The 22,401-nt window shown below is 46.9% G+C and overlaps 1 long non-coding RNA gene across 1 annotated transcript in view; it reads right to left on the reverse strand.

Moving 5' to 3' along the window:
• The window catches only part of LOC134731112 (uncharacterized), a 40,273-nt gene that overhangs the window by 10,297 nt on the left and 7,575 nt on the right, over positions 1-22,401 (reverse strand). Inside the window, exon 1 of the long non-coding RNA XR_010113211.1 lies at positions 1-22,401. This exon is cut by the window's right edge and continues 7,575 nt beyond it. This is a non-coding gene — a long non-coding RNA (uncharacterized LOC134731112).

Genomic DNA, 22,401 nt, shown 5'->3' on the forward strand with positions numbered 1-22,401 from the left:
CATCAACTTTCTGATGTCCTTCTCTTCCTTTTTAAGCTTCAGTTTTCCGGGTCTTGATTTTTAAACTATTTCAATCATGCGTTCATCCATATTTATTGAGAGCATACTATTGTTCTGTTCCCGTCATCAGTGATGTAGCGATAGAATAAATAAGGTCCTGTTCTCATGGAGATGAAATAATATCAGAGACAGTTACTAAAATTCAGAGGGCAGAAAGACCATGGGAAAATCTTCAAACACTTGGAAGTTAAACGGCATACTTCTAAATAATTCATGGGTCAAAGAAGGAGTCTCAAAGGGAATTAAAAACACATAGAACTCTAAGGTGCAGCTAAAGCAGTGCTGAGAGGAAAATTTATAACACTAAATGCTAACATTAGAAGAGGAAACATCTGAAATCAATAATCAAAGTTCTCACTTCATAAAACTAGAAAAATAAGAAGAAAATTATGCCCAAAGCAAGCAGAAGAAAGGAAATAAAAATAAGAGCAGAAATAGATTGAAAATAGGAAGATAATAGAGAAAAATCAATAAAACAAAAAGATTGTTCTTCAAAAAAACCAATAAAATTTATACATCTCTAGCAAGACTGACAAAAATAAAAAGAGAGAAGACATATTACCACAATCTCAGAGTTGAGACAGAGGATATCACTACAAATCCTGCAGTTGCTAAAAATATGATGAGCAGATGCTTTGAACAACTTTACGCTCATAAATTCAACAACTTAAAAGAAACGGACCAATTCTGTAAATACTGCAACCTATCAAAACCCAACCCAGATGAAACAGACAATCTGAATAGCTCAAAAACTATGAAAGAAATGGACTTCGTAATTTAAAAAGCTTCAGAGATGGTTTTTCTGGAGAATTCTTAAAAAAAAACACGAATTTTACACCATGTTATTCAGAAACTAGAAGAGAAGGGAATACTTCCCAATTCATTTTATGAAGCTAGTTTAACCTTGATTCCAAAGCCAGATAAAGATTGCACAAGAAAAGAAAATCACAGACCAGTGTCTCTCATGAACTTAGATGCAAAAATCCTCAACACAATATTAGCAAATCAAATCCAAAGATGAATACACATACCTAGGGAGGTAGGGGTGACTTAACAAAATGAGCTAAGACTTCACACTTAGACAGACTTAGTTTCAATTACCAGTTTCCCATGCGATACAATAACTCTCTGAACCTCAGTTTACCTATCTGTAATACAGGGGCAACACACATATTTTAGGATTGGTTCATGTATCTAGTAAATGAAATTATATGTCTAAAAAAAGCCAACGGAAGTTATATTATTTTGTCATGTTTCTTTCTTCTTCTTCTTCTTCTTCTTTTTTTTTTTTTTTTGATAGAGATGGGGTTTTGCCATGTTGGCCAGGCTGGTCTTGAACTCCTGAGCTCAAGTGATCCACTGCCTTGGCTTCCCAAAGGGGATTACAGGTGTGAGCCACCACACCCACCAGGTTTTCTCTTATGGAGGAACTAAATGTTACAGCAATACCTGGTATTTTGTTATGGCAGACAAAGGTGACTAATATAGTCATGGCCCTTAAACGTGGCCCATGAGACCCTGCACCTTCTGGCCTCCCCTCTTTCTGATCAGTACCATGACCTTTCCTCGTGGCCCTCTCCCCCCAGCACCGCAGGCCTCCTTGGTATTCTCTGAATGACATGAGCGCATTCCTACCCCAGGGCCTTTGCACTCCCAGCCAGCCTCACTCTTCCTCCATGGAAATTTCCCTCATTTCCTTCAAGCTTTTGTTCAAAAAGCTTCAGCCTTCTCAATGAGGCTGACCCTGAAAACTCTTTACAACTCACCTTTCCCCATCGAGCACTTCAATCCCCCCTTACATGTTCTACTTAAAAAAAAAAAAACTTCCCACATATTGATCACTTCCTAACATATGGTATCATGTATTTGTGATATTGTCTATTGCCTGTCACCCTCTGAAAAATGATAAGCTCCAGAAAATCAGGTATACGAGTCTCTGTTTTGTTTACTGAATCATTCCAAGTGCCTAGGACTCTGGCTGACACATATTTCCGGCTCCAGAAATATCTCTTGGCTGAGTGAATGAACCTCTTCCCCCAGCGAGCGAGCCTGTCGGCCGAGGAGACCACGCCATACCAGGATTTTCCAGCAGGTGGCAGCCGACGCACGCCAGAGACAGCTGGGCGCCTACACTTTGAACTCAAGGTTCTTCCAATTAAGTGCAAGATAAGGAGCTTGGAGACTCATCGCGTTTGGCTTACTCCTGACGCAGACTTGCACTGGAGGTTGTGTGGAGGGGATGAGCCGGTGAGCTGATAAAGCCTTTATCTAATACGGGAGACTGTTTACCCACAATTCAGGGGTAAAAAAATGTAAACAGCTGTTGAGAAGAAAGGTCAGAGTCCTCCCACGGTGGGGAAAAGGGGCAGAAGAAAGCCTGTGGCCACGGATTGGCGTCACTCCTGCAGATGGAAAAGTGACACTGGACAACTACTCAGGGAAAAAGGTGAGCCCCTAACACACCGCTGGGGCCGTGGACGTTTCTAGTCTTCCTTTTTTTTTTTTTTTTTTTTTTTTGAGACTTTTTTGAGTTTTGCTCTTGTTGCCCAGGCTGGAGTGCAGTGGTGTGATCTTGGCTCACTGCAACCTCCGCCTCCCGGGTTCAAGCGATTCTCCTGCCTCAGCCTTCTGAGTAGCTGGGATTATAGGCGCCTGCCACCACACTCAGCTAATTTTTTGTATTTTTAGTAGAGAGGGGGTTTCACCATGTTGGCCAGGCTGGTCTTGAACTGCTGACCTCGGGTGATCCACCCGCCTTGGCCTCCCAAAGTGCTGGGATTACAGGCGTGAGCCACCACGCCCGGCCTAGTCTTACTCTTGACACACCAGAAGATGCTTTGTTATGAAACCTTGAATCTTCCTGTGGGCTCCTGCCACGCTGCCCTCCTCCCGGGTGCTTCTGTTATCCATCCAGTCATGGAATTGAGTTGCAGTGGTAAGGAGCCCTTTAAAAGCCAAGTGCAAGGTGAACCTGCCTTCCATCAAATTCAGCGTTTAAGTGTGTCTGTTTAGCAGGAGGCTCTGAGGCAGAAATTGCTTGAGAATCTGAGTCTACAGGCCCAGAACAATCCATGCCAGCTGATCAACCTAGTAACTACCACAGTGACTACAAGACCTAGCATTTATTGAGTGCTTCCTGTGTACCAGGCATGGGCTGGATATGTTTACCTGCGCTATCTCATTCATTCTCAGTGCAGAGTTCTGAAGTTCACCCTCTTCTCATCCCCAACTCACAGATGACACAAGAGAGGTTGTCACTAGCCCAAGGACCCAGTTCGGTGCTCCGAAGCTCACCCTCACCCCTGGAGGGGAGGAATCTGTGAGTTGTGCCCCGGTGACCTGATAGACCTCAGAGAACATCTAGTCCACCGCTCCGTGTTGACAGATGGGGGAGCTGAGGCCCAGAGAGGGGAAGGGACTGGCCAAGTTTACACAGAAGCCTGCCCAGTCCCTGTTCAGAAAGAGCAACCCAGTGTGCCTTTAACATTCCCAACCAATTTCAGGAGGTCAAGCACAGGCTTTTATTATTTATTTCTTTGTTTATTTAGAGACAGGGTCTCTCTCTGTTGCCCAGGCTGGAGTGCAGTGATACGACCATAGCTCACTGCAGCCTCGAACCCCTGGACTCAAGCAATCCTCCCTCCTCAGCACTCCCCACCCCCAGTAGCTGGAACTACAGGCATGTGCATCACCGTGTTGTCTTGCTCTGTTGCCCAGGCTGGTCTCGAACTCCTGAGCTCAAATGATCTTCTCACCTCGACCTCCCAAAGCGCTGGGATTACAGGTGTGAGCCACCATGCCCGGCCAATCACAGGCTTTTAGTTTGCTTTCCTCAGATTCCTCATTTGCTTCAGTCCTTGCTGGCACTGAACACTTTTGCATAAGAGCTTGTGAAAATAACACCACCTCTCTTATTTTAGGAGTTTTATCAACTAGTAGACTGTTCAGCTGGAATCACTGGCCTCTCATAATGTGAATTCTGGTTTCTGTGGTTATTAGCTGGTGACTTTGGTCAAGCTGGTTTGTTCATTGGTAAAATGGGGGTAGTGGTATATATTCATGAAAGGCTAGATTCTAAGCCAGTGCCGTCCCATGCAAATGTAATGGTAGCCACATACGTAATTTTAAATTTTCTAATAGCCACATCAAAAAAAAAAAAAGTAAAGGGCGAACCAAAGCACATACCATGATTAATTTTCATAAATTGTTTCATTGAATGCAATAGCTTCCAAATACCATCATTTCAACATCTAGTCAATATCCAGTTGTTCATGGGATACTTTGTTTCATTTTCACATGAAGTTTTCAAGATGGGGTGTGTGTTTTGCACTTACGGCACATCTCAATTTGGATTGGCCACGTGGCAAGGGGCTGCCCTGTGGGACAGGACTGTTTTCGGGCTCCGTAGCATTTTGAGCACGTGGCTCTGTGCTTTAGGAGGATCTTTGTATCTACACCTTTTCTGTAGAGGGTCATCATTTGGGACCCTAACGGAACAGAGATGGCCTTCTTCTTGGCCTAATAAGTCCCCAGTACTCCCCTGTCATCAGCAGGCCTCTGGGCTGCCTTTGAAAACCTTCCCTTCCCGGATAGGTTTCCTCCAACACCACAAACAGGTCTTTCCCATTCTCTGCAAATATTCATGTCCATTTTGTCCTTGATGTGGTGGAAGTGTTCTTAACAACTGCACAGCAGACTGAGATACAGTAAGAGAGAGGAATGCAGAGGATATGGGGTGATGGGGGAGGTGGAGAGATCGCATCCTCCCTCAGGATGGGCTCGGTATTGTGGCAACCTGGGGCTCAGGGCTCTGGTCACTGTGGAATGTTGTCTTTGCTTGCCAGCTTAGAGCCTCACCTTGCCGCACCCAGCTCAACTCTGTGGCCTCAGTGGAAACACCCTCATTACAGGAGTGCCCCACCTCCGCGACCGCGACTTATATTTGATAATAAGCAGGTGTAAGGGGGGCAATTGTGCATGGGCTGTGCTCAGAGAAACGTGAAAAGGCTCAAACCATGCTTCACCCTCAGGGGCCTGGGCTGGGAGATGGGAGCCAGCGTCTGCTTGGGTTCTCCTGACAGCAGTGGTCACTGGGGCTCATGGAGAGTGACAAATGCAGGTGGGGTAGCTCAGACACAGGGCTCTGGGCTCTCCAGTGGGTCTGGGGGTGGCAGAGGCCCCTCTAACTCTCCCGTCACTCCCAGCTCCCAGGCAGTTCCATCCTTTTTATTTTTTCTGGAAGGCAGAGGTTGATGGCCAGAGCTCTGCATTCAGCCTGCCTTTGTTCACATTCCAGCTCTGCCACATCCTGTGTGGCTTTGGTGAGTGACCCAACCTCTCTCTGCATTGGTGTCCTCCTCTATGAGTGGGGTGGTAACTCCTTTTCTGGGTTTTCTGAGGAATAAATGAGGCAATAAACAGGAGACTCAGCATCAGACCAGGGTATCATTATTATATTTTACAGGGAGAGACCTGGTTCCCAGTACTTTGGCTTGTCCAGAACAGAGGCATCTTTTTTTCCCCAATCAATGTTATAGTTAAAAAATACAATATGAATAAAATCTATGCTGATAGAGAACAATCTCCGAGATGTACTCTGAAGTGAAAAAAGCAAAGTGCAGAATAGTGTACAATATAGGCCAACGTGGAACATACATGTGTGACCTGTGTTTGGGATGGCACAAAAGTTACTGGTAATGGGTGACTGGGAAGGGGAGCCGGGGACAGCGGTGCGAGAGAGCTTGACTTTTCATTCTCTAGCCCCTTGTAATATTCCCATCTTACCAGGAGTATGTATTCCTGCTTTTTTTTTTCATTTTGAACGTGAATTAATTTTTTCAGTAAAAAAAAAAAACTAATTCAAATATCCTTCCCTACCCCCACCAATGATAAATGGTCATTGTAAAAAATTTCCCAGTTCTGAAGAGAGAGCCTGAAAATGCTGTACCATTTCATTGCTGGGTGTTAGAGGATCCAGGGTCCCTGCCTGGGAAGTTGGTTTGCTCCGAAATTCGTTTTCCATGTATCACCACTTAAGCATCTGTCAGGGTTTAACTTGGGCGAGAGGAAAGCACCCAGCAAACACAGCACCACAGCATTTCTCTCTCACACACGCACGCATGCACACACACACACAACGTAAGGACTACACACGCACCCCTCAACAACCAAACCACTTCATACCCACATACTAACAAATGAGCCACTTCACCTATCCACATCCAATCCCAAAAGCCCTTTACACCTACAAACGCACAACGCCCACCCCAACAACCAAGCACTCCACACACCACAACAACCTTTACACACATGCACCCATTGACCAAAGTACTTTACACATGCAACCCAGAAATCAGAAGGGCTTCACACATCTGCCCAATAAGCAAAGCACTTAATATACACACGCACAGAGCTTTACACACATACACACCCCAACCAAAGGGTCCACACACATACTCCAACACCCAAAACACTTTGCACACACACCCACATGCACACCCAAACAGCTATACTCCTTCAACCAAAGTGCATCATACACAGTCCCCAACAACCAAAATATTTTACCCCCATGCACCCCGACAGCCAAAGCTCTCCTTACAGACCCCCCTTCAAAAGCCCCAAAGTGCTTCAATTGGTTTGATGCAGCGGCAGATACTTGAACACCAAGACATTAGAATGCAACTTTCTTTTCAGATTAATGAGCAGAAAAAGATTGGAGGAGGGAGGGGGTGAGAATGGCGGGAGAGAGCAATTACACCCAAATCTTTTCTCTGTTGATTAGGGATTCCTTCTCTAGCCTGCTTTGGCTCCAGCTAAATCTTTTTCTAATGAGATGTGGCTTATCCAGATCAAGGCGCTGAGAAAAAAAGTTGCAATTAACTTTAAGAAGAAAAAGAGTGAGTGAGAAAAGGAAGGAAGAGTGGAGGGGGCGGCCAGGGATTGAGGATGGGGGCAGGGCCAGGGGCCTGGGCGGGCAGGCTGGGAGGAGCCCAGGGTCTGGAGCAGGCTCCCAGCAGGTGGAGAGGCGCAGGCCCGGCTGTGGTTCTGGCGTTTAGGGAACGGCCCTGTGATGCCTCTGCCAGCCTGAGTCAGGCCTCGTGGCCACTTCAGGCTCAAATCAAGGTTTGGGAATGGTGAGTGCCCTCGGGTTTGGGCTTTCCCAGCTCTGCACCCCCATCCCTGGCAGTGGCCTCTCTCCCTTCTGTCTGCCTGCCCTCTGGAGGACATGGGCCCTCCACTGTCCACCCAGAACCTCAGGTGGCGTCCGGTCAGCACTGACTCTGCTCTTGGGAGCTGGTGGGTTCAGCAGTCCTCCAGCGGCCAGGGGCCATGGGCTTGACATGTGCCTCAGCACTGATGGCTGCTGCTGAGGTCCCCCTGACTTGCCTCACTCTTTCCATCTGGGAGTAAGGTCTTGAGTTATTTTCATGTGAGCCACTTAGAAGGGTGGACAGGGCCTAGGACAGAAGGAGACACTTCGTGTTGAGATGCTAAAAACACCTCAAGATCCTAGAACTGACACAGATTGACCTTTCTGTGCTTCTCTCTGGATAAAATCAAGCTAGATCTAGCCACAGCTGATGAATGGTCACTTCTTCTCTCTGATGCTCAGTTTCTTCACCTGTTCGGAAAACTAAAGAAGTGGGGCAGTGGATCTCCAGAGTCTCTGCCAACCTGACACCCCCAGATTCAACAGAAGGCACAGATGCAGACTCCACGTGTCCTGATTTGAGTACTCATGGCTCCCTCCCCGACTCCCAAGCTCTGCTTGGCACATTCACGGGACACTTACACCTTCCTGAAAGTTGTTATCCGTGCAGAGATTGGTTTTTGCCCTATTTGGCAAGAAATATCCAGCAATGCCTGAAGGCAGCTTTCACAAATCTTGAGGTCTCTAACCTGGCGCTTGTGGTGGGGTCTCGGCTAATAACTCGACATCTGTATGCCAGCCGAGCTGGGGACCCTGAGCCTGGATCAGATGGAGTTAGAATGGGTGGGGTGGATGGCGGGGGGTGCAGGAGTGGGCTGCAGTCTCCCTTCTCTTTGGTCACACACAGACACACACAGCCAGGTATGCAGAAGGGGTCTGGGCAGATTGTTTAAAGCTGAAGTCCTTTATTTTCCTACTCACAGCATTTCCTTTTCCCATTCTATGGATCTCCCAGTGCAAATTAAAAGGGATTTTGATGGCACGCTGGTGACCCCGTGGGAAAAAGTGAATCTGGGTCTCCGCAACTTGCTTGGCTTCCAAAGAAGCAGGGCCCTTGCATGTTGGTGGCCACCCACACACGTGGGCTTCCTCATGGGATGTTTGGGTGACCCCTTGCCAAATAAGCCATGGAGATGACCCCAGGCCTGGGCACAGATGAGCTGGGCCCATCTTTCCTGTGTCTAAGTTCTAGAGAGGTCACACAAGTCCCCACCTCCAAGCCCCAAGAATTTCTTTTGAGCCTGGTTCCCGGGTCCCCAGCCAGCCCTCCCTTCTGTCCCTGCCCTCCACAGTGTTAGCTGCTGGAGACAATCTGGGCTTTCTCCTGTCTCTCTCTGGCTGTCGCCAATGTAATAAGCATATGTGCTAGAAATCCTAGCTGCAGTGCTAAGTTAGAAATTCTTCTTAAACATATAGCAAGGTCAGATGAAGGGAAAAAAAAATAGAAAACAAAACACAAAACCCCGAAACAGAAATTGGACACAGGAGGGCAGATGCAGACTGAACAGGAAGTGCTGGCCCGAGGCTAAATGAAACAGCTGTCACCATTGTTCTGGACTGAAAACTGCCTTTGCAAACTCCATGCGGTCCAGGCTCAGAAAGCAGATGTTAATAATTACAGCACATGAAACGAAGGGCACAGGATTAGGCAAGTGACGAAAAAGAAATGGTACCAGTAGATTTATAACTCGCCTAGGCAAATCTGCTTGCTGGTGTGGGGGGTGGGCTGGGCGGCTTCCCTGCAGAGGCCCCTCCTCAACCCCCTTCCTAGTTTGGCATTTTGGCTTCCGGGATGATCTCAGAATTTGGGGATTGTTTTATGGTGGGGGGCCATGGAGACCCATTCAAGCTGCCTTTCCCGGGACCCCATGCCTGCAGGGCCATAGCCGGTTGCCTCTGACCTACAGGAAAAAGGATAAAACCCCTAATGCTCAGCCCAGGTACCAAAAGGGGATCTGTAGGCAGAAAGTAGTTGGATGGGTTCCTGAAAGCAGGGACTCATGTGGACACAAAGCTGGGCAGCCATTCTTGGAGCTCTTGCTTTTACCAAAGAGTTCACGTCTAAAATCCAGGAGCTCAAGTTCTTTGCAGCAGAAATTGATTCACACTTTAAAATCAGCCAGCCCCTAGCGTCTTGGCAAGGGAGCTCGGGTAGAATGTTGGGACACTTGAAGAAAGTAAGCAAGGCGAGTTTCTTGGGCTAATTACATAAGTAGAAAAGGCAGAGTCTTCACATGTTTTCTGAACATTCCTCGGTGCTTTTCCATGTGAGCCAGAGTTGTAAAAAACAAAACAAAACAACACACTCACATCCACAAAAATTCCTGCCATCCCACCACCCCCTAGAAAGGACGTTTCTAGGAAAGGTTAGGAAGAAGGTAAAGCATGTGTTTGGCATCTTTAGGCCTGATATGGAAACCATATGCTTAAATACACTAGCAAACATACTTAATATAACACTCTCTTTTATTAAATGTGGTTTTATAAACGCTCTCCCCAGCCAGGGCACCTTCCCCATGCTGGAGGCTGGAACTTGGCAAAATAATCTTCCCGCTGTTACATCTATTGATACACATTTTTTGAAAATGAGTCTCGGACCCTTGGAAAATAGACTGGTTCTGATTATTATTGCAAGAGGGAAGGGGCACACGAGGGCATCTTTTTTCCTCTGATAAATTAAAAGAACTGTAACGGGTGCTTTCTGCAACCTGTAAAAGGGCAGAGCCATCTGTAATTCATTTAGCAGCTCCTTATAGAAGATTTATTTGATTAATTCAGTCAGAAGAGAGAGTATGGATTTTCCCCTTCTCTGAAAGGCACATATACACTCACACATGCACACATACACCCACCCATGGGTAGACATCTCAGGAATGAAAAATTACTAATCGTATTATTGGAACTGGTGAACGCGGGGCCTCAGTGGTGAGATAGCAAGCTCCCGCCCTGCCGATGGGAGGGCCGGTTTCAGAAGAGATTTAATATCCTCAGGCCCAGTGCCACCAAAGAGTGAGCCCAGAGGATAATACCGTGAACTACTGGATCGCTTTGCTTAGGCATTGATTACCGAGTGCCAGGCACTGTGTTGAGCATTTTGAATGCATTATCTCATTACATCATCACAATGACCCTCGCGGGAGGTACTGTCGCCATCACCACTTTATAGACTGGGAGACGGCCCCATTCCCAGCAGCCCTCAGCTCAGAATTCTTTTCACTTTTTCCAGCGGAATTTTGCTTTCTCAGTCCTCCATGCCTACAGCAGACAGATGGAGGCCACGCCTTACATTTATCTAGTGGTGGGTGATCTTGGAAGGGGTTATCCACATTGGCTATGCTTTATCCCTGTAGGTTTCAGTTCAGTGCTGATTAGAGAAACACTCTCCTTTAGGCTTATCTCTAGTCTCAAGGAAAGCTCTGGCCTCCTCTGGCCTTGGTTGCCTCTAACTTACGTGACCCAACCCTATAAGCAATCATCTCTAGACCACTGTCAATTCCTGGTCGGGGGAGGTGGCAACAGCCCCTGAGAGAGGTCTTTGCAAAGGGCAAAGAAAACAGTACAGGTGAGAGGAATCATAAAAGCACACAAGATCTGAGCCAAAGAAGACTATGGATGTCAATGTCAAGAGTGGCAAATATATGGTAAGTAAATGTGTCACTGCTCTCTTTCCCTTCCTCACAGCAGACATTGCTAATTGATCCCAGCTCTCTCTTCTACTAAGCCTCAAAATCCTCAATACAGAACTCTACGCAGCCTCTACCAATAGATTAGAATTAGCAAAAATAGTTGAAAGCAGTTTGCAGTCCCTTTCAGTTGAATGTTTCATTTTGTGGAGGGAGAAACAGGGGCCCAGATAGAATAAGTCAGCTACAAAAGCAGTCAGAGAAGGTCAGTACCCAGCCTCAGATCTCTGGCTTTCTCTGCCCAGTATTTTCAGCATCCACACCAGTGGGGCTGGTCCAAGCCAGGGTGCAGTGGATCAGAAACCTCTGTATTTTGCTGGGTCTCTGCTGTCACCCCCTCCCTGCAATAGAACGTCACCGAAGCTGCTCTGCAGACAGGATAAAAGGCATCCTTTTGAAGGTGGCAGAAAATTGAAATCTTTGTGACTTTAACATAATTAACCCCAAACCAGGATGGAGTGGGGCAGCCTGAGCCCATGATCTGTTACAATCCAGGGTCTAAGATTCTAGAAAGAAGTAGAAGTTTTCATTTTGGAAATACTGGCATCAGTAGACACTCCTCATTCTCTCACTGGCTGGACCACAGGAAATGCCTAGATCAAAGGCAACCAGGACTCAATAGGCTTAAGGTATTGAGGGCTTGTCTCGGCTGCAGGGCTCTCACCCCGGCCCTCAGACTTTTCAGCTGGGCGGAATTTCTCTGTGGAAAGAATAACAGGATTTTGTGAAAGGAAGAAGGAGGCTTCAAGTTCAGAAGTTCCCTCCAGAGCTCTTTCCTGCTGCTCCCTTGCTAGGACCTAATCTTCAATGTTTCTCAGCCTGACGTGGCTCAAGGGGGATTTTGTGGCTCACTACTTAGTTCTGTTGAATATCTGATTGGTGGAGAAAAGCTTTTCCATAGAAGAATAAGACTGAGTACCAGGACTTAGGTTCAGAGAATCAGAGGGTGAGTCTGAAATCCAACATATTTTGAAGGGAGGCAGTCATGGCCCTTTCAGTATGAAAAGCGTTTTCACTATCCCATTGGCAGGGGTGCCTGTGGGGTCTTTAGGGGGCCTGCTTAAAGAATAGACAAGTATCGTGTGCAACTTGCCTCTCAGCCCTTGGGTTGATCCTGGTACTCCTGCTATTTTTGAGGAGGCTTGAAAACACTTTGTTTAAACCTTCCTTCTACAATCCTGTGTATACTATGAATTTCCATTATCTAAAAAGAAAATTTTGTTAACTGAATCAAACTCTAGCCCAGCCCAACTTCTTGAAAAGATCACAAATATTGGACGAGTGAGGTCCCAGATACTGAGGATTTTACAGGGCCCAAATACCGCCCCTTGAGGGGGTTTGTTGACCAACATCATTTGTTGAAAGACGATGCTTATATTACAGAAGTGGTTTTCCAGAATGTTCCTGAGTGGGTGATTGGACAGTCCAGAGAAGGAGCCAAGTTGGGGGGCAGGTAATGAAGAGAGGAGGTCCTCTGTGTGCCTTTTTTTTTTTTTTTGATGGAGTCTCTCTCTGTCACCCAGGCTGGAGTGCAGTGTCATAATCTTAGCCCACTGTAATCTCCCCCTTCCAGGTTCAAGTGATTCTCCTGCCTCAGCCTCCTGAGTAGCTGGGATTACAGGCACCCATCACCACAACTGGCTAATTTTTTTTGTGTTTTTAGTAGAGACACGGTTTTGCCATGTTGGCCAGGCTAGTCTCGAACTCCTGACCTCGGGTCATCCACCCACCTCGGCCTCCCACAGTGCTGGGATTACAGGTGGGAGCCACCATGCCTCGCCCCTCCCTGTGCCATTTCTGATTCCACTTACGGATAAACGAGCAGGCTGAGGTGCATATGCATTACCCTGAAGACACAACTCAAAAGAGGACTGTGTGCCTCTGGGAATTACACTCAGTGGCTAACCAGATCTTCACTAGATGTGTGATTTTGGACAAGTTAGATAACATCTCCTATTTCCTTCTCTGTAAAATAGCAGTAACAAAAAGCACCTAACTCACAAGGTTGTTGTGAGGATTAAATGAGATAAAGCACTTAGAACAGGGACTGACACAAAGTACCAAGAAAATATTATCTCCCCAATGTCCATCAGCTGACGAATGGATGAAGAAAATGTGGTCTATCAATGAGATGGAATATTATTCACCCATAAAAATAAATGAAGCGCTGATACACAGTACCATGTGGACGAACGTGGGAGACATTACGTTGAATGAAAGAAGCCAGACACATAGGCCATCTATTGTATGATTTCATTTATATGAAATATCTAGAATAGGCAAATCTACAGAGACAAAAAGCAGAATCATGATTTCTTAGGGCTGGTAGGGGTGGGAGGACGGGGAAGTAACAGCTAAAGGGTATGGGATTTCTTTTTGAGATGATGGAAATGTTCGAAAATGGACTGTGGCGATGGTGGCACATATCTGTGAATATACTCAAAACCATTCCATTATATACACTTTGAATGACTTGTATGGGATGTGAATTATATCTTAATAAAGCTGTTTAAAATAAAACTTTTTGGGCCAGACGCGGTGGCTCAAGCCTGTAATCCCAGCACTTTGGGAGGCTGAGGCGGGTGGATCATGAGGTCAGGAGATTGAGACCAACCTGGCTAACATGGTGAAACCCCGTCTCTACTAAAAATACAAAAAAATTAGCTGGGCATGGTGGCGGGCGCCTGTAGTCCCAGCTACTCGGGAGGCTGAGGCAGGAGAATGGCGTGAACCCGGGAGGCGCAGGTTGCAGTGAGCCAAGATTGGGCCACTGCACTCCAGCCTGGGCGACAGAGTGAGACTCTGTCTCAAAAAAAAAAAAAAAAGAAAACTTTTTTTTTTAGGTGAGTGTGGTTACGAAAACGGGATGATGGAGCCTTTGACAACTGGGGAGTGGATGCTCTACCTGGAGACATTCAGATAGAAAATAAAAACACGCCTGCGGGCCAAACTCAGCCTCAATTTCCCCATCTTCTAGACAGACAGAAGTTCCTCCCTCAAAGGGCCGTTGGAAGGAAAAATGAGATAATTCATCTACAGCACTTAGCATGGAGCCTGGCATATTCCAGGCACTCAGGAGGTAGCAGTGGCATTGCCATTATTCTTTTAGACTCTAGAATTCCATGCTGGAGGAGTTTGGGGGGCAGTCTGGTTGGAAAGGAAGTGGGTAACTAGGGGTCGTGTCTTGAAGCTACATTTGCAAATGAAGCCTACTGCATCCGCTTAGGTCATATGTTACAATAAAAAAGACATTTGCAAAGTTTTCTAAACATGCCTTTATTCACACTTTCATAGTGTTGAAAACACACCTGTAATCAAATAATAACATTGTTAAAAAGTTGAAGTGTCTTTGATGAGAGGCCCATGAGGATTTTGGAGGAATTTGAGTCTCCCTGATCCCTGAAAACTGATGCCATAGGTGCCTGATTCCATAGGTGCCACCACTGTTGTTAGAATTAATATTTAAGTGACCACCTGTGAAGGGCACTGGACAGAGTGAAGAGGCTGGGCTCTTGACCTGACCCAGCCACTCACCAAATGTGCAACTTAAGGAAAATAGTTTAATTTCCCTGGACTTCAGTGTTTTCAACTATAGGATGAGAAGATGGTGGGTGCAACCTCTGAATGTCCTTCAAGCAAAAAACTTTAGAATCCATGATAATGGCCCAAATCTTATCGCCGCCTAGGTAAGCCAGACTGGACTGTCCGAAGGATGTCTCCCATAGACTGGAACGTGTCCCTTCTATTCCAAGGGTCTTGAGTTCTAGATTCTAGGCCAAAGCTCACAGCACACTTGCTAGAGAAGAGCCTCACCACTACCTCCATTCTGATTCCCCCTTAGGCTGAAGTGCCAACATAGTTAAGCCTCTCTCTGGGGCTGGAGACACCTGAATTGAACAGTATCACCCCTAAATTCATGTCTACTGGATCCTGTGAGAGTGACCTTATTTGGAAATAGGGTCTTTGGAGATGTAATCAAGTTAAGATGGAGTCATACTGGATTAGGTTGGCTCTTAATCTGATGATTGGAGTCCTGCTAAGAAGAGGGAAATTTGGAAAACATGACACGGAGAGGAGAACACCATGTGTACGTGGAAGCAGAGATTGAAGTGAAGCTGCCGCAAGCCAAGGAAGTCAGACTGCTAGCACCAACAGCTAGGAGAGTGACATGGAACAGCAATGTGATCATCCCAAGGGCATGGCCAGAATTTCGTGGCATCAGTGATGCTGTAGCTCACGCCTCCGAACTTGCTTCACACAGTCCCAGAGTAACTTCTACACCCTGCCAGCTTTCTGGTGCTCCATGTTTTGGGGGCCAGACACCAACTGGACAGTACCCTAAAGCTGTCCTATTCTCCCTCCCTACTTTGACTTGGTGCTGAGCCTGGCCTGTGGGTTTCTGCAGCAGTGAGACAGGATGGGGCTGAAGGCTTGGCATTTCCTCAGGCATGAGGGATAACCATGGTTATTGAAGAAGAATGTCTAATGACAGAAAAGTGCTCATGGTTCATTTGTTCATTCATTCAACAAATATTAATATTACTTGAGCACCCACTCTGTCATAGGCACTGTCTCAGGCACTGGAGGTAGAGCACTGCTGGTGGGAATGGGGATGAGCCAGTCCAGGGATCCTGGGGCTCTAGGGTTGGCTGAGATTGTTCTGTGGACCCCTGAGCATTTTTGCAGTTTCTTAATCTCTAATGGAGATGGTATAGTTACTCCCAGCAAGATCACTTGGGCTGACATGTCACCTTCCTTTGCAGGAATCTGGAATGACATCAGCTGGAAATGGTGATGCTAAATATCTTGTGGTCAGAAGCTGCCTGAAAGATAGGACTGCAGTTAGAATTAAGTTTTTTTGTTTGTTTGTTTGTTTTGAGATGGAGTTTCTTTCTTGTTTCCCAGGCTGGAGTGCAATGGCATGATCTCGGCTCACTGCAACCTCCACCTCCTGGATTCAAGCGATTCTTCTGCCTCAGCCTTCTGAGTAGCTGGGATTACAGGCAACCGCCACTATGCCTGGCTAATTTTTGTATTTTTAATAGAGACAGGGTTTCGCCATGTTGGCCAGGCTGGTTTCGAACTCCTGACCTCAGGCGATCTGCTCGCCTCCGCCTCCCAAAGTGCTGGGATTACAGGTATGAGCCACCATGTCCAGCCAAGTTAGAATTAAGTTTTTAAAATAGGAGAGCAATTAGTACATTATAAGTGCCTTGGCTTCGTAGACAAACAACTTTCAAAATGTAGAACTAGAGGGAAGGGCCAAATAATTGAAAGTGTTCTTGGGGAGAGGAAAGCCCTTTATTCAACTTAATACATTGACTAAGTTTATTTAATATATACCTTAGAATAGAACCTGTGTGCTAGGCCCTGTGGTTGGCGCTGGGGACAGCGACACACAACACAGAGAAGGTCCCTGCTCCCACGGGGCTGACGCACTTACTACAGGAGACAGCCAATAGGCAAACAAAAGCCACCTTCTTAGGCACTCAATACGTGACAGTTATTCACTGGAAACAGTGAATAACTAGAATAACTATCATGTATTGAGTGCTTAAGAAGGTGGCTTTTGTCCCACACAGGCACTACCCTGGGCTCTGGAGACTGAGCAAGGAGCAGCAGAGGCCAGTTCAGGCCAACTCCTTGCTGTCCTGAAACTTCCATCCTATCAGGGCAGGCAGCTAAGAAGCAAATGGGGAAAAAAAAATCCAAACAGGAAAAGGTCAGATGGAAACATCAAACAGAGTGACACGGTCGAGACTTCCAGGGAGATGGGAGGGGGGTACTGTAGCAGGTAGTCAGGGAAGACTTCTTAGAGGAGGTGGTCTGGAACTAAGGCCTGACCAAGAGGCAAAGATGAGGAATCCCAACACTCACTTCTTTCAAGAGGCAAGGTGAAGGATGGAGAAGCACGATTTCTGCCTAGACTTGGCAGGTCCGAGCTTTGTAGGGACTAGCTAGCTTTGCTTTAGGGCCACAGGTAGGTAAACTGAGGTGATGTGGTCTGTCTAGGGTTGCTCAAGAAGTCAGTGGCAAAGCCGGCCTAGAACTCTGGGTTTGGGCTCCGTGGGCAGTGCTCTTTCCATGCTGTGTACCATCCTGCCTCTCAGGAAATGACTTCCTGAATGCTTTTATGGACCTCTGGCCGCACAAAGGATGTGTCTCTGTGTCAGGCGGGTCTCAAGGATTTCCAGAAGTCCTAAAATGTGCATGGTGCTATGCCAGAAGCCACGAGGAGTGTGACAGTCCAAGCTATGAGGGATCTACACTCTCACAGGAAGATGAAAGCAGCAGTATCAGAGGGTGTGGGTGTGGATGTGACAGTGTCCCATCGTGCTGCTGAGAGAAGCGGTGGGTTGAAGGGGCTCGCGGGAGGAGAGGCCACGGCAGTTGGGCTGGGAGCTTAACTTCTCATTTACTCACAGACAACTTCTCAGCCCGCATTTCACCGGCCCCCCAGCCCCCAGCATGGGGGCCCAGGGACAGGAGGAGGTCTTGGCACAGCTGGGGCTGGAGGCCTTTGCTTGAGCCCTGGGTTGAGGTGTCTTCGACCTGCAGAGAGGTCCCTGCCCAGGGTTCCTATGGGACTAGCCCTGCCCCTGCTCACTTCTGTTCCTTGTTGCTGTGCCACCGCCCCCCACACCCCCCGGCTGGCTTTGATGTTAGTCCCACTCAGCCTGGCCTCCTGCTGCGACGCCCCAGGATGGCTCTCCAGCTCGCAGGGACTCTCCCTCTCTGTATCACAGCCCAGATCTGGCCTCCTGCTTGCTGGGCTGTGGCAGTGGGATCACTCTGGGGCCCAGGGAGAGGTAACGAAGGAACAAGGTAAGTTTGGGCCAGATTGAGGGGGTTTTGTAGGCCTGGGGTCGCTAGGCAGATGTGCTCTGATGGATGACGGGGAGCCCCCCATTCCTGGCCATCTGAGTGGCATGTGAGGCCTAATGGGGGTAGTTGGAAACAGTGGTCAAGAGTTTCCATTTCCTCCCTGAGTAGCCATGGTCAAGTTCCTTAGCAATACCTGCCTTGTTGACTTTACTCTGTGCCTCAGTTTTTCCATCTGTAAAATGGCGATAATAAGAATGGGCAATTCACAGGGTTGTTATGAGGACTAAATGAGGATGTGCCCGGCTCACTGTACTCTCTCTAAACTGTAGCTGTCGTTGATGCTGAAGTCTCTGCTGGATTTGGGAGGAATTAGCCCTTTGGAAGCACAGCTGCAATGGTGCTTGGACCCTCTTTGCTGCCTTCGGCATGACAGGAGCCTGCCTTCCCTGTCTTGAGTTTGTGTTTTCCTCCTTCTCTGGCACTTGGCCCAGTTTGGCCCTAATAAGCTTTGAGGGACCTTCATAGCTGACCCCCAGCCTCTTTCTGCTCACAGCTGCCCGATGGATCTTCCAGCCCTGCTCAAAGTCCTCTATGGCTCCCAGGGGCTACACAGCAAATATAGCTACCTCCTTAGTGTTTATTTAAGATCTTCTGCAATTTGACCTTTGTCTTAACCTTTCAGCCCCATGTGGATCTGGGGAGTCCAAGCCTGAATTTGAGTCTGGGTTCCACTGCATCTGAGCTGTGAAACCTTGGGAAATGCACGTAACCTGTATGCACCGTGGTTTTCTTATTTGTGAAATGAAAATAATTAATCCTGCCTTGTGGACTTCACAAGGATGTTTGAGGATCAGAGGAATGGGGATGTGTATGGTGTTCGTAACCCAGAAAGCAACTCGCTGTTTGGGGGCCATACAGTGGTTTCCTTTCTCTAGGCCTTTGTTCACACTATTCCTCCACCTGGAGTTCCTTGTCTCCCTCGGTTACCATTGTCCAAATGGGTATAGCTATGTTCAGAGCCCAGGGCAGATGCCATGTCTCGTCTGTAAAGACGCCCTGACTATTCTGCCTGAAGTGTATGTTTCCTACATCTGATCCTCACACCTCTCACAGACACGTCTTCCTGTATCTGCTGTCTCCTTCCTTTGACTGGGAGCTTCTAGAGGGCAGGACGATACCAAAATCAGCTCTGCTTTTTCCACGGCACCTTGTACTCCACACACAACAGGTGCTTGATGAGTACTTGGTAAAAGGATGGGAGAGTGTGTGGATGAGTGAGTGAATTTGGGGAGAGTGATAGCGCACTGAAGCCAAAAGCCTGGCCCCATCCCCTCTGGGACCTATTTCATGGCCCTTGATGACTGTGCCTAATGGACAGCCATTTCCCACACGTGGCTCAAATTTTCACAAATAGGATAGATCCATTCACCTCTATAAGGAGGGTTTAGGGGCAGAAATCTGATTGGAAGTTGGAGAGTGGGCTTGTCTGGACATTATATTATGCAGACCAAGCATATGTTTTGAAAAATTATGTATATAGCTGAGTGCAGTGGCTCACACCTGTAATCCCAGGACTTTGGGGAGCCAAAGTGGGAGAATTGCTTGAACCCAGGAGTTTGAGACCAGCCTGGCCAACATGGAGAAACCTTGTCAATATGAAAGAAAAAAAATTAGGCTAATGTGGTGGCAAGTGCCTGTGGTCCCAGCTACTCGGGAGGCTTAGGTGGGAGGATCACTTGAGCCCTGGAGGTTGAGGCTGCAGTGAGTGGTGATTGTGCCATTGCATTCCAGCCTGGGCAACAGAGCAAGACCCTGTCTCAAAACAAACAAACAACAACAACAAAAACCTCAAAAAAAGCCCAGATCAAACACACACACACGCACACATGCATCATCCCTTCAATGTGGGCGTGGCGGGGGTCAGAGGCACATCACACAACTAGATCAGAGAGTCGGGGTGAGTCAGGGCAATACCTCCCTCCTCCCAGGTTGGGGTGGGGGAAGACTGGGGCTACGTGGGAGCTGAGGAAGTGACTCTTGGTGACCTGAATTATGTTCCACACTTAGGAGCACCTGATTTATTATCAGGGACTGAAACACACAAAAGAACAAAGGGCCCTGGGGACATTTGTGACCCATCTGCTCCTTCTCCACATTGCACGAAGGCACTGCACTCTCAGCAGTTCTCAGTGTCTTTGCATCTTTGCGGGAGCCCCTCCTCAACGTCCCCCTCCCCACCCGCCCCACTTACATTCTAGGGCCACACATTCCTCAGGCCGTGCTGAATCCTAAGTATTTTAATGCCTGATATCTATCTCCGTATGGATTTTTTTTTTTATCATGAGGCCACTGGAAAGTTTTTTGATATCTCTTTGAAACAGATGTCAGCAAAAGCTTCCAGCACAGATCAAGGGCAGGTTAAGGCCTTTGAGATGGGTCTGAATGTCCCTTTAACATCGTTCAATCTGATACCCAAATATACCTCGAGTCATTACCCTGTTTTTATAAGAAGCTCTGAACCATATGTTCGGGAACTAATTAAGCATACAAATCAAGCCCTGGGATCAGGTGGCGCTCTGTTTAAATATCTTAACCTTTTATGATTATCTTAATTTAGAGAAAATTCAAAACACATTCAGAAGTCTTAGAAAATGAGTTCACTAGGAATTTACTGGCCGGCTTTTTTTTCTTGATGTTGGGATCCTTTCTTTCCAAGTCCAGCCGAGATTCCTGGGGAAGTCCTCCGAGCTCACACCTCCCAGGAAATGTAGACATTTGCTGGCCTGGGGGGCCCAAAAGGCCACACCTGTCTTTACCTTCCCCTAGCAGCCTCTCCCAGCCAGAAACTCCACCTGTCCCCACCTCCCAGCCCACATGGCCCCCATTTGCCAGAAGGAAGGGGAGAAAAACCATGGACTCTGCACTTGGAAGTTTTGCCTTCCTTTTAGATAAAATAAGGTATGAAATGAGTTGGGGGGAAACATTCCTGCAGCCCATGTTATTTTGGGGGAAGCCATGGGAGGAGCTAAGGGCAGAGACTGAAATGTGATTGCACAAACCTGGCTCCAGAATGGCTACAGGTGGCTGAGAGGGAAGACAAAAGCTGGAAACCGTCCTTGTTTTAGATTCTGGGTGATTCTAGCAGTGGGAAGTGCGGGCTGGGGTAGCAGATGGGGATCTGTCTTCTCACCTACCTCAGGTAAAGGAGATACTTGATCTAGAAGGCATGTCTAAAATGTGTACACATACCAAATTGAATTGACTTGTGACAAGTTCTTCTAATCTTTTACCTGCTCAGCCAATATATCTTTATTGAGCACCTACTATATGCCAGGTCTGTTCTAGGCATAGTCTTTACAAGGACATTAAACTGCCTTTGACACAATTGCCCAGTTTACTTACAAAGACTGGACTGGATCTCAAAAACACTCTTTCTTAATGTTCTTAGGACCAGTAAACCTTTACAATAGGGTTTCCAGATAAACTGTAGGATGTTCAAGTTTAAATTTCAGATGAACAACAAATACTTGTTTACTCTAAGTATGTCCTGAATTTTGCATGGCACACACTTATACTAAATCATTATTCGTTGTTTATCTGAAATGCAAATTTAGCTGGGTGTTCTGTGTGTTTATTTGTTAAATCTTGCAACCTGACTTTAGAAAAAGATATAAATAGATATGGGTGCTGTCTCAATCTTGGATGTTAAATACTAATTTTGGAGGAAGGCAACAGAAAGCAGCTTTGTACAAGACCCCCTTACATGTGTGATTTGACTTAGACCTGTATTAGTCCGTTCTCATGCTGCTAATAAAGACATACCTGAGACTGGGTGATTTATAAAGAAAAAGAGATTTAATGGACTCACAGTTTCATGTGGCTGGAGAGGCCTCACAATCACGGCGGAAGGCAAAGGAGGAGCAAAGTCACGTCTCACATGGTGGCAGGCAAGAGAAGAGCATGTGCAGGGGCAACTCACCCTTTATAAGACCATCAGATCTCATGAGACTTATGCACTATCATGAGAACAGCACAGGAAAGGCCCACCCTCATAATTCAATTACCTCCCACCTGGTCCCTCCCGCAACACGTGGGAATTATGGGAACTACGATTCAAGATGAGGTTTGGGTGGGGACACAATCAAACCATATCAGACCTCATCACAACTCTAGGAAGGGGGTTCTGTGATCATCCCCATTTTGCCTGTGAGTGAGCTGAAGCTCAGAGAGCTTGAGGGACTTACCCAAGGTCATCCAGCTTTTTCTCTAGCCCAGCTCTGCTGGACTTTGAAGCCTGGGCTCTTTACAGTGACAAGTTGATGGTTATCTTTCCAGAGTTCTTATTTTCCTAGAGCTTTCCCTGGCTTCTCTCAACTTCTTCCCCCCTTTCCCACAAATATGCAAGGAGAGATTCACTCCCGTCAGATCAATGTCACTGCCATAATGAAAACCACCACCCGAGTTCATGAAGGACGAGATCTGTCGAACCCTAATGAGAATGGTTCCGATTATGCAAAAAGCAACCTCATGGTTATTCTAATGTTACAAGTAAATATAAAACATTTAGAAATACTTGGCTTGGATATTTTTTTTAAGTACAGATGTCTGACTCTCTGCCAGTTT

This window comes from Pan paniscus, chromosome 8, assembly GCF_029289425.2.
Source record: "Pan paniscus chromosome 8, NHGRI_mPanPan1-v2.0_pri, whole genome shotgun sequence".
Taxonomy (NCBI): Eukaryota; Metazoa; Chordata; class Mammalia; order Primates; family Hominidae; genus Pan; species Pan paniscus.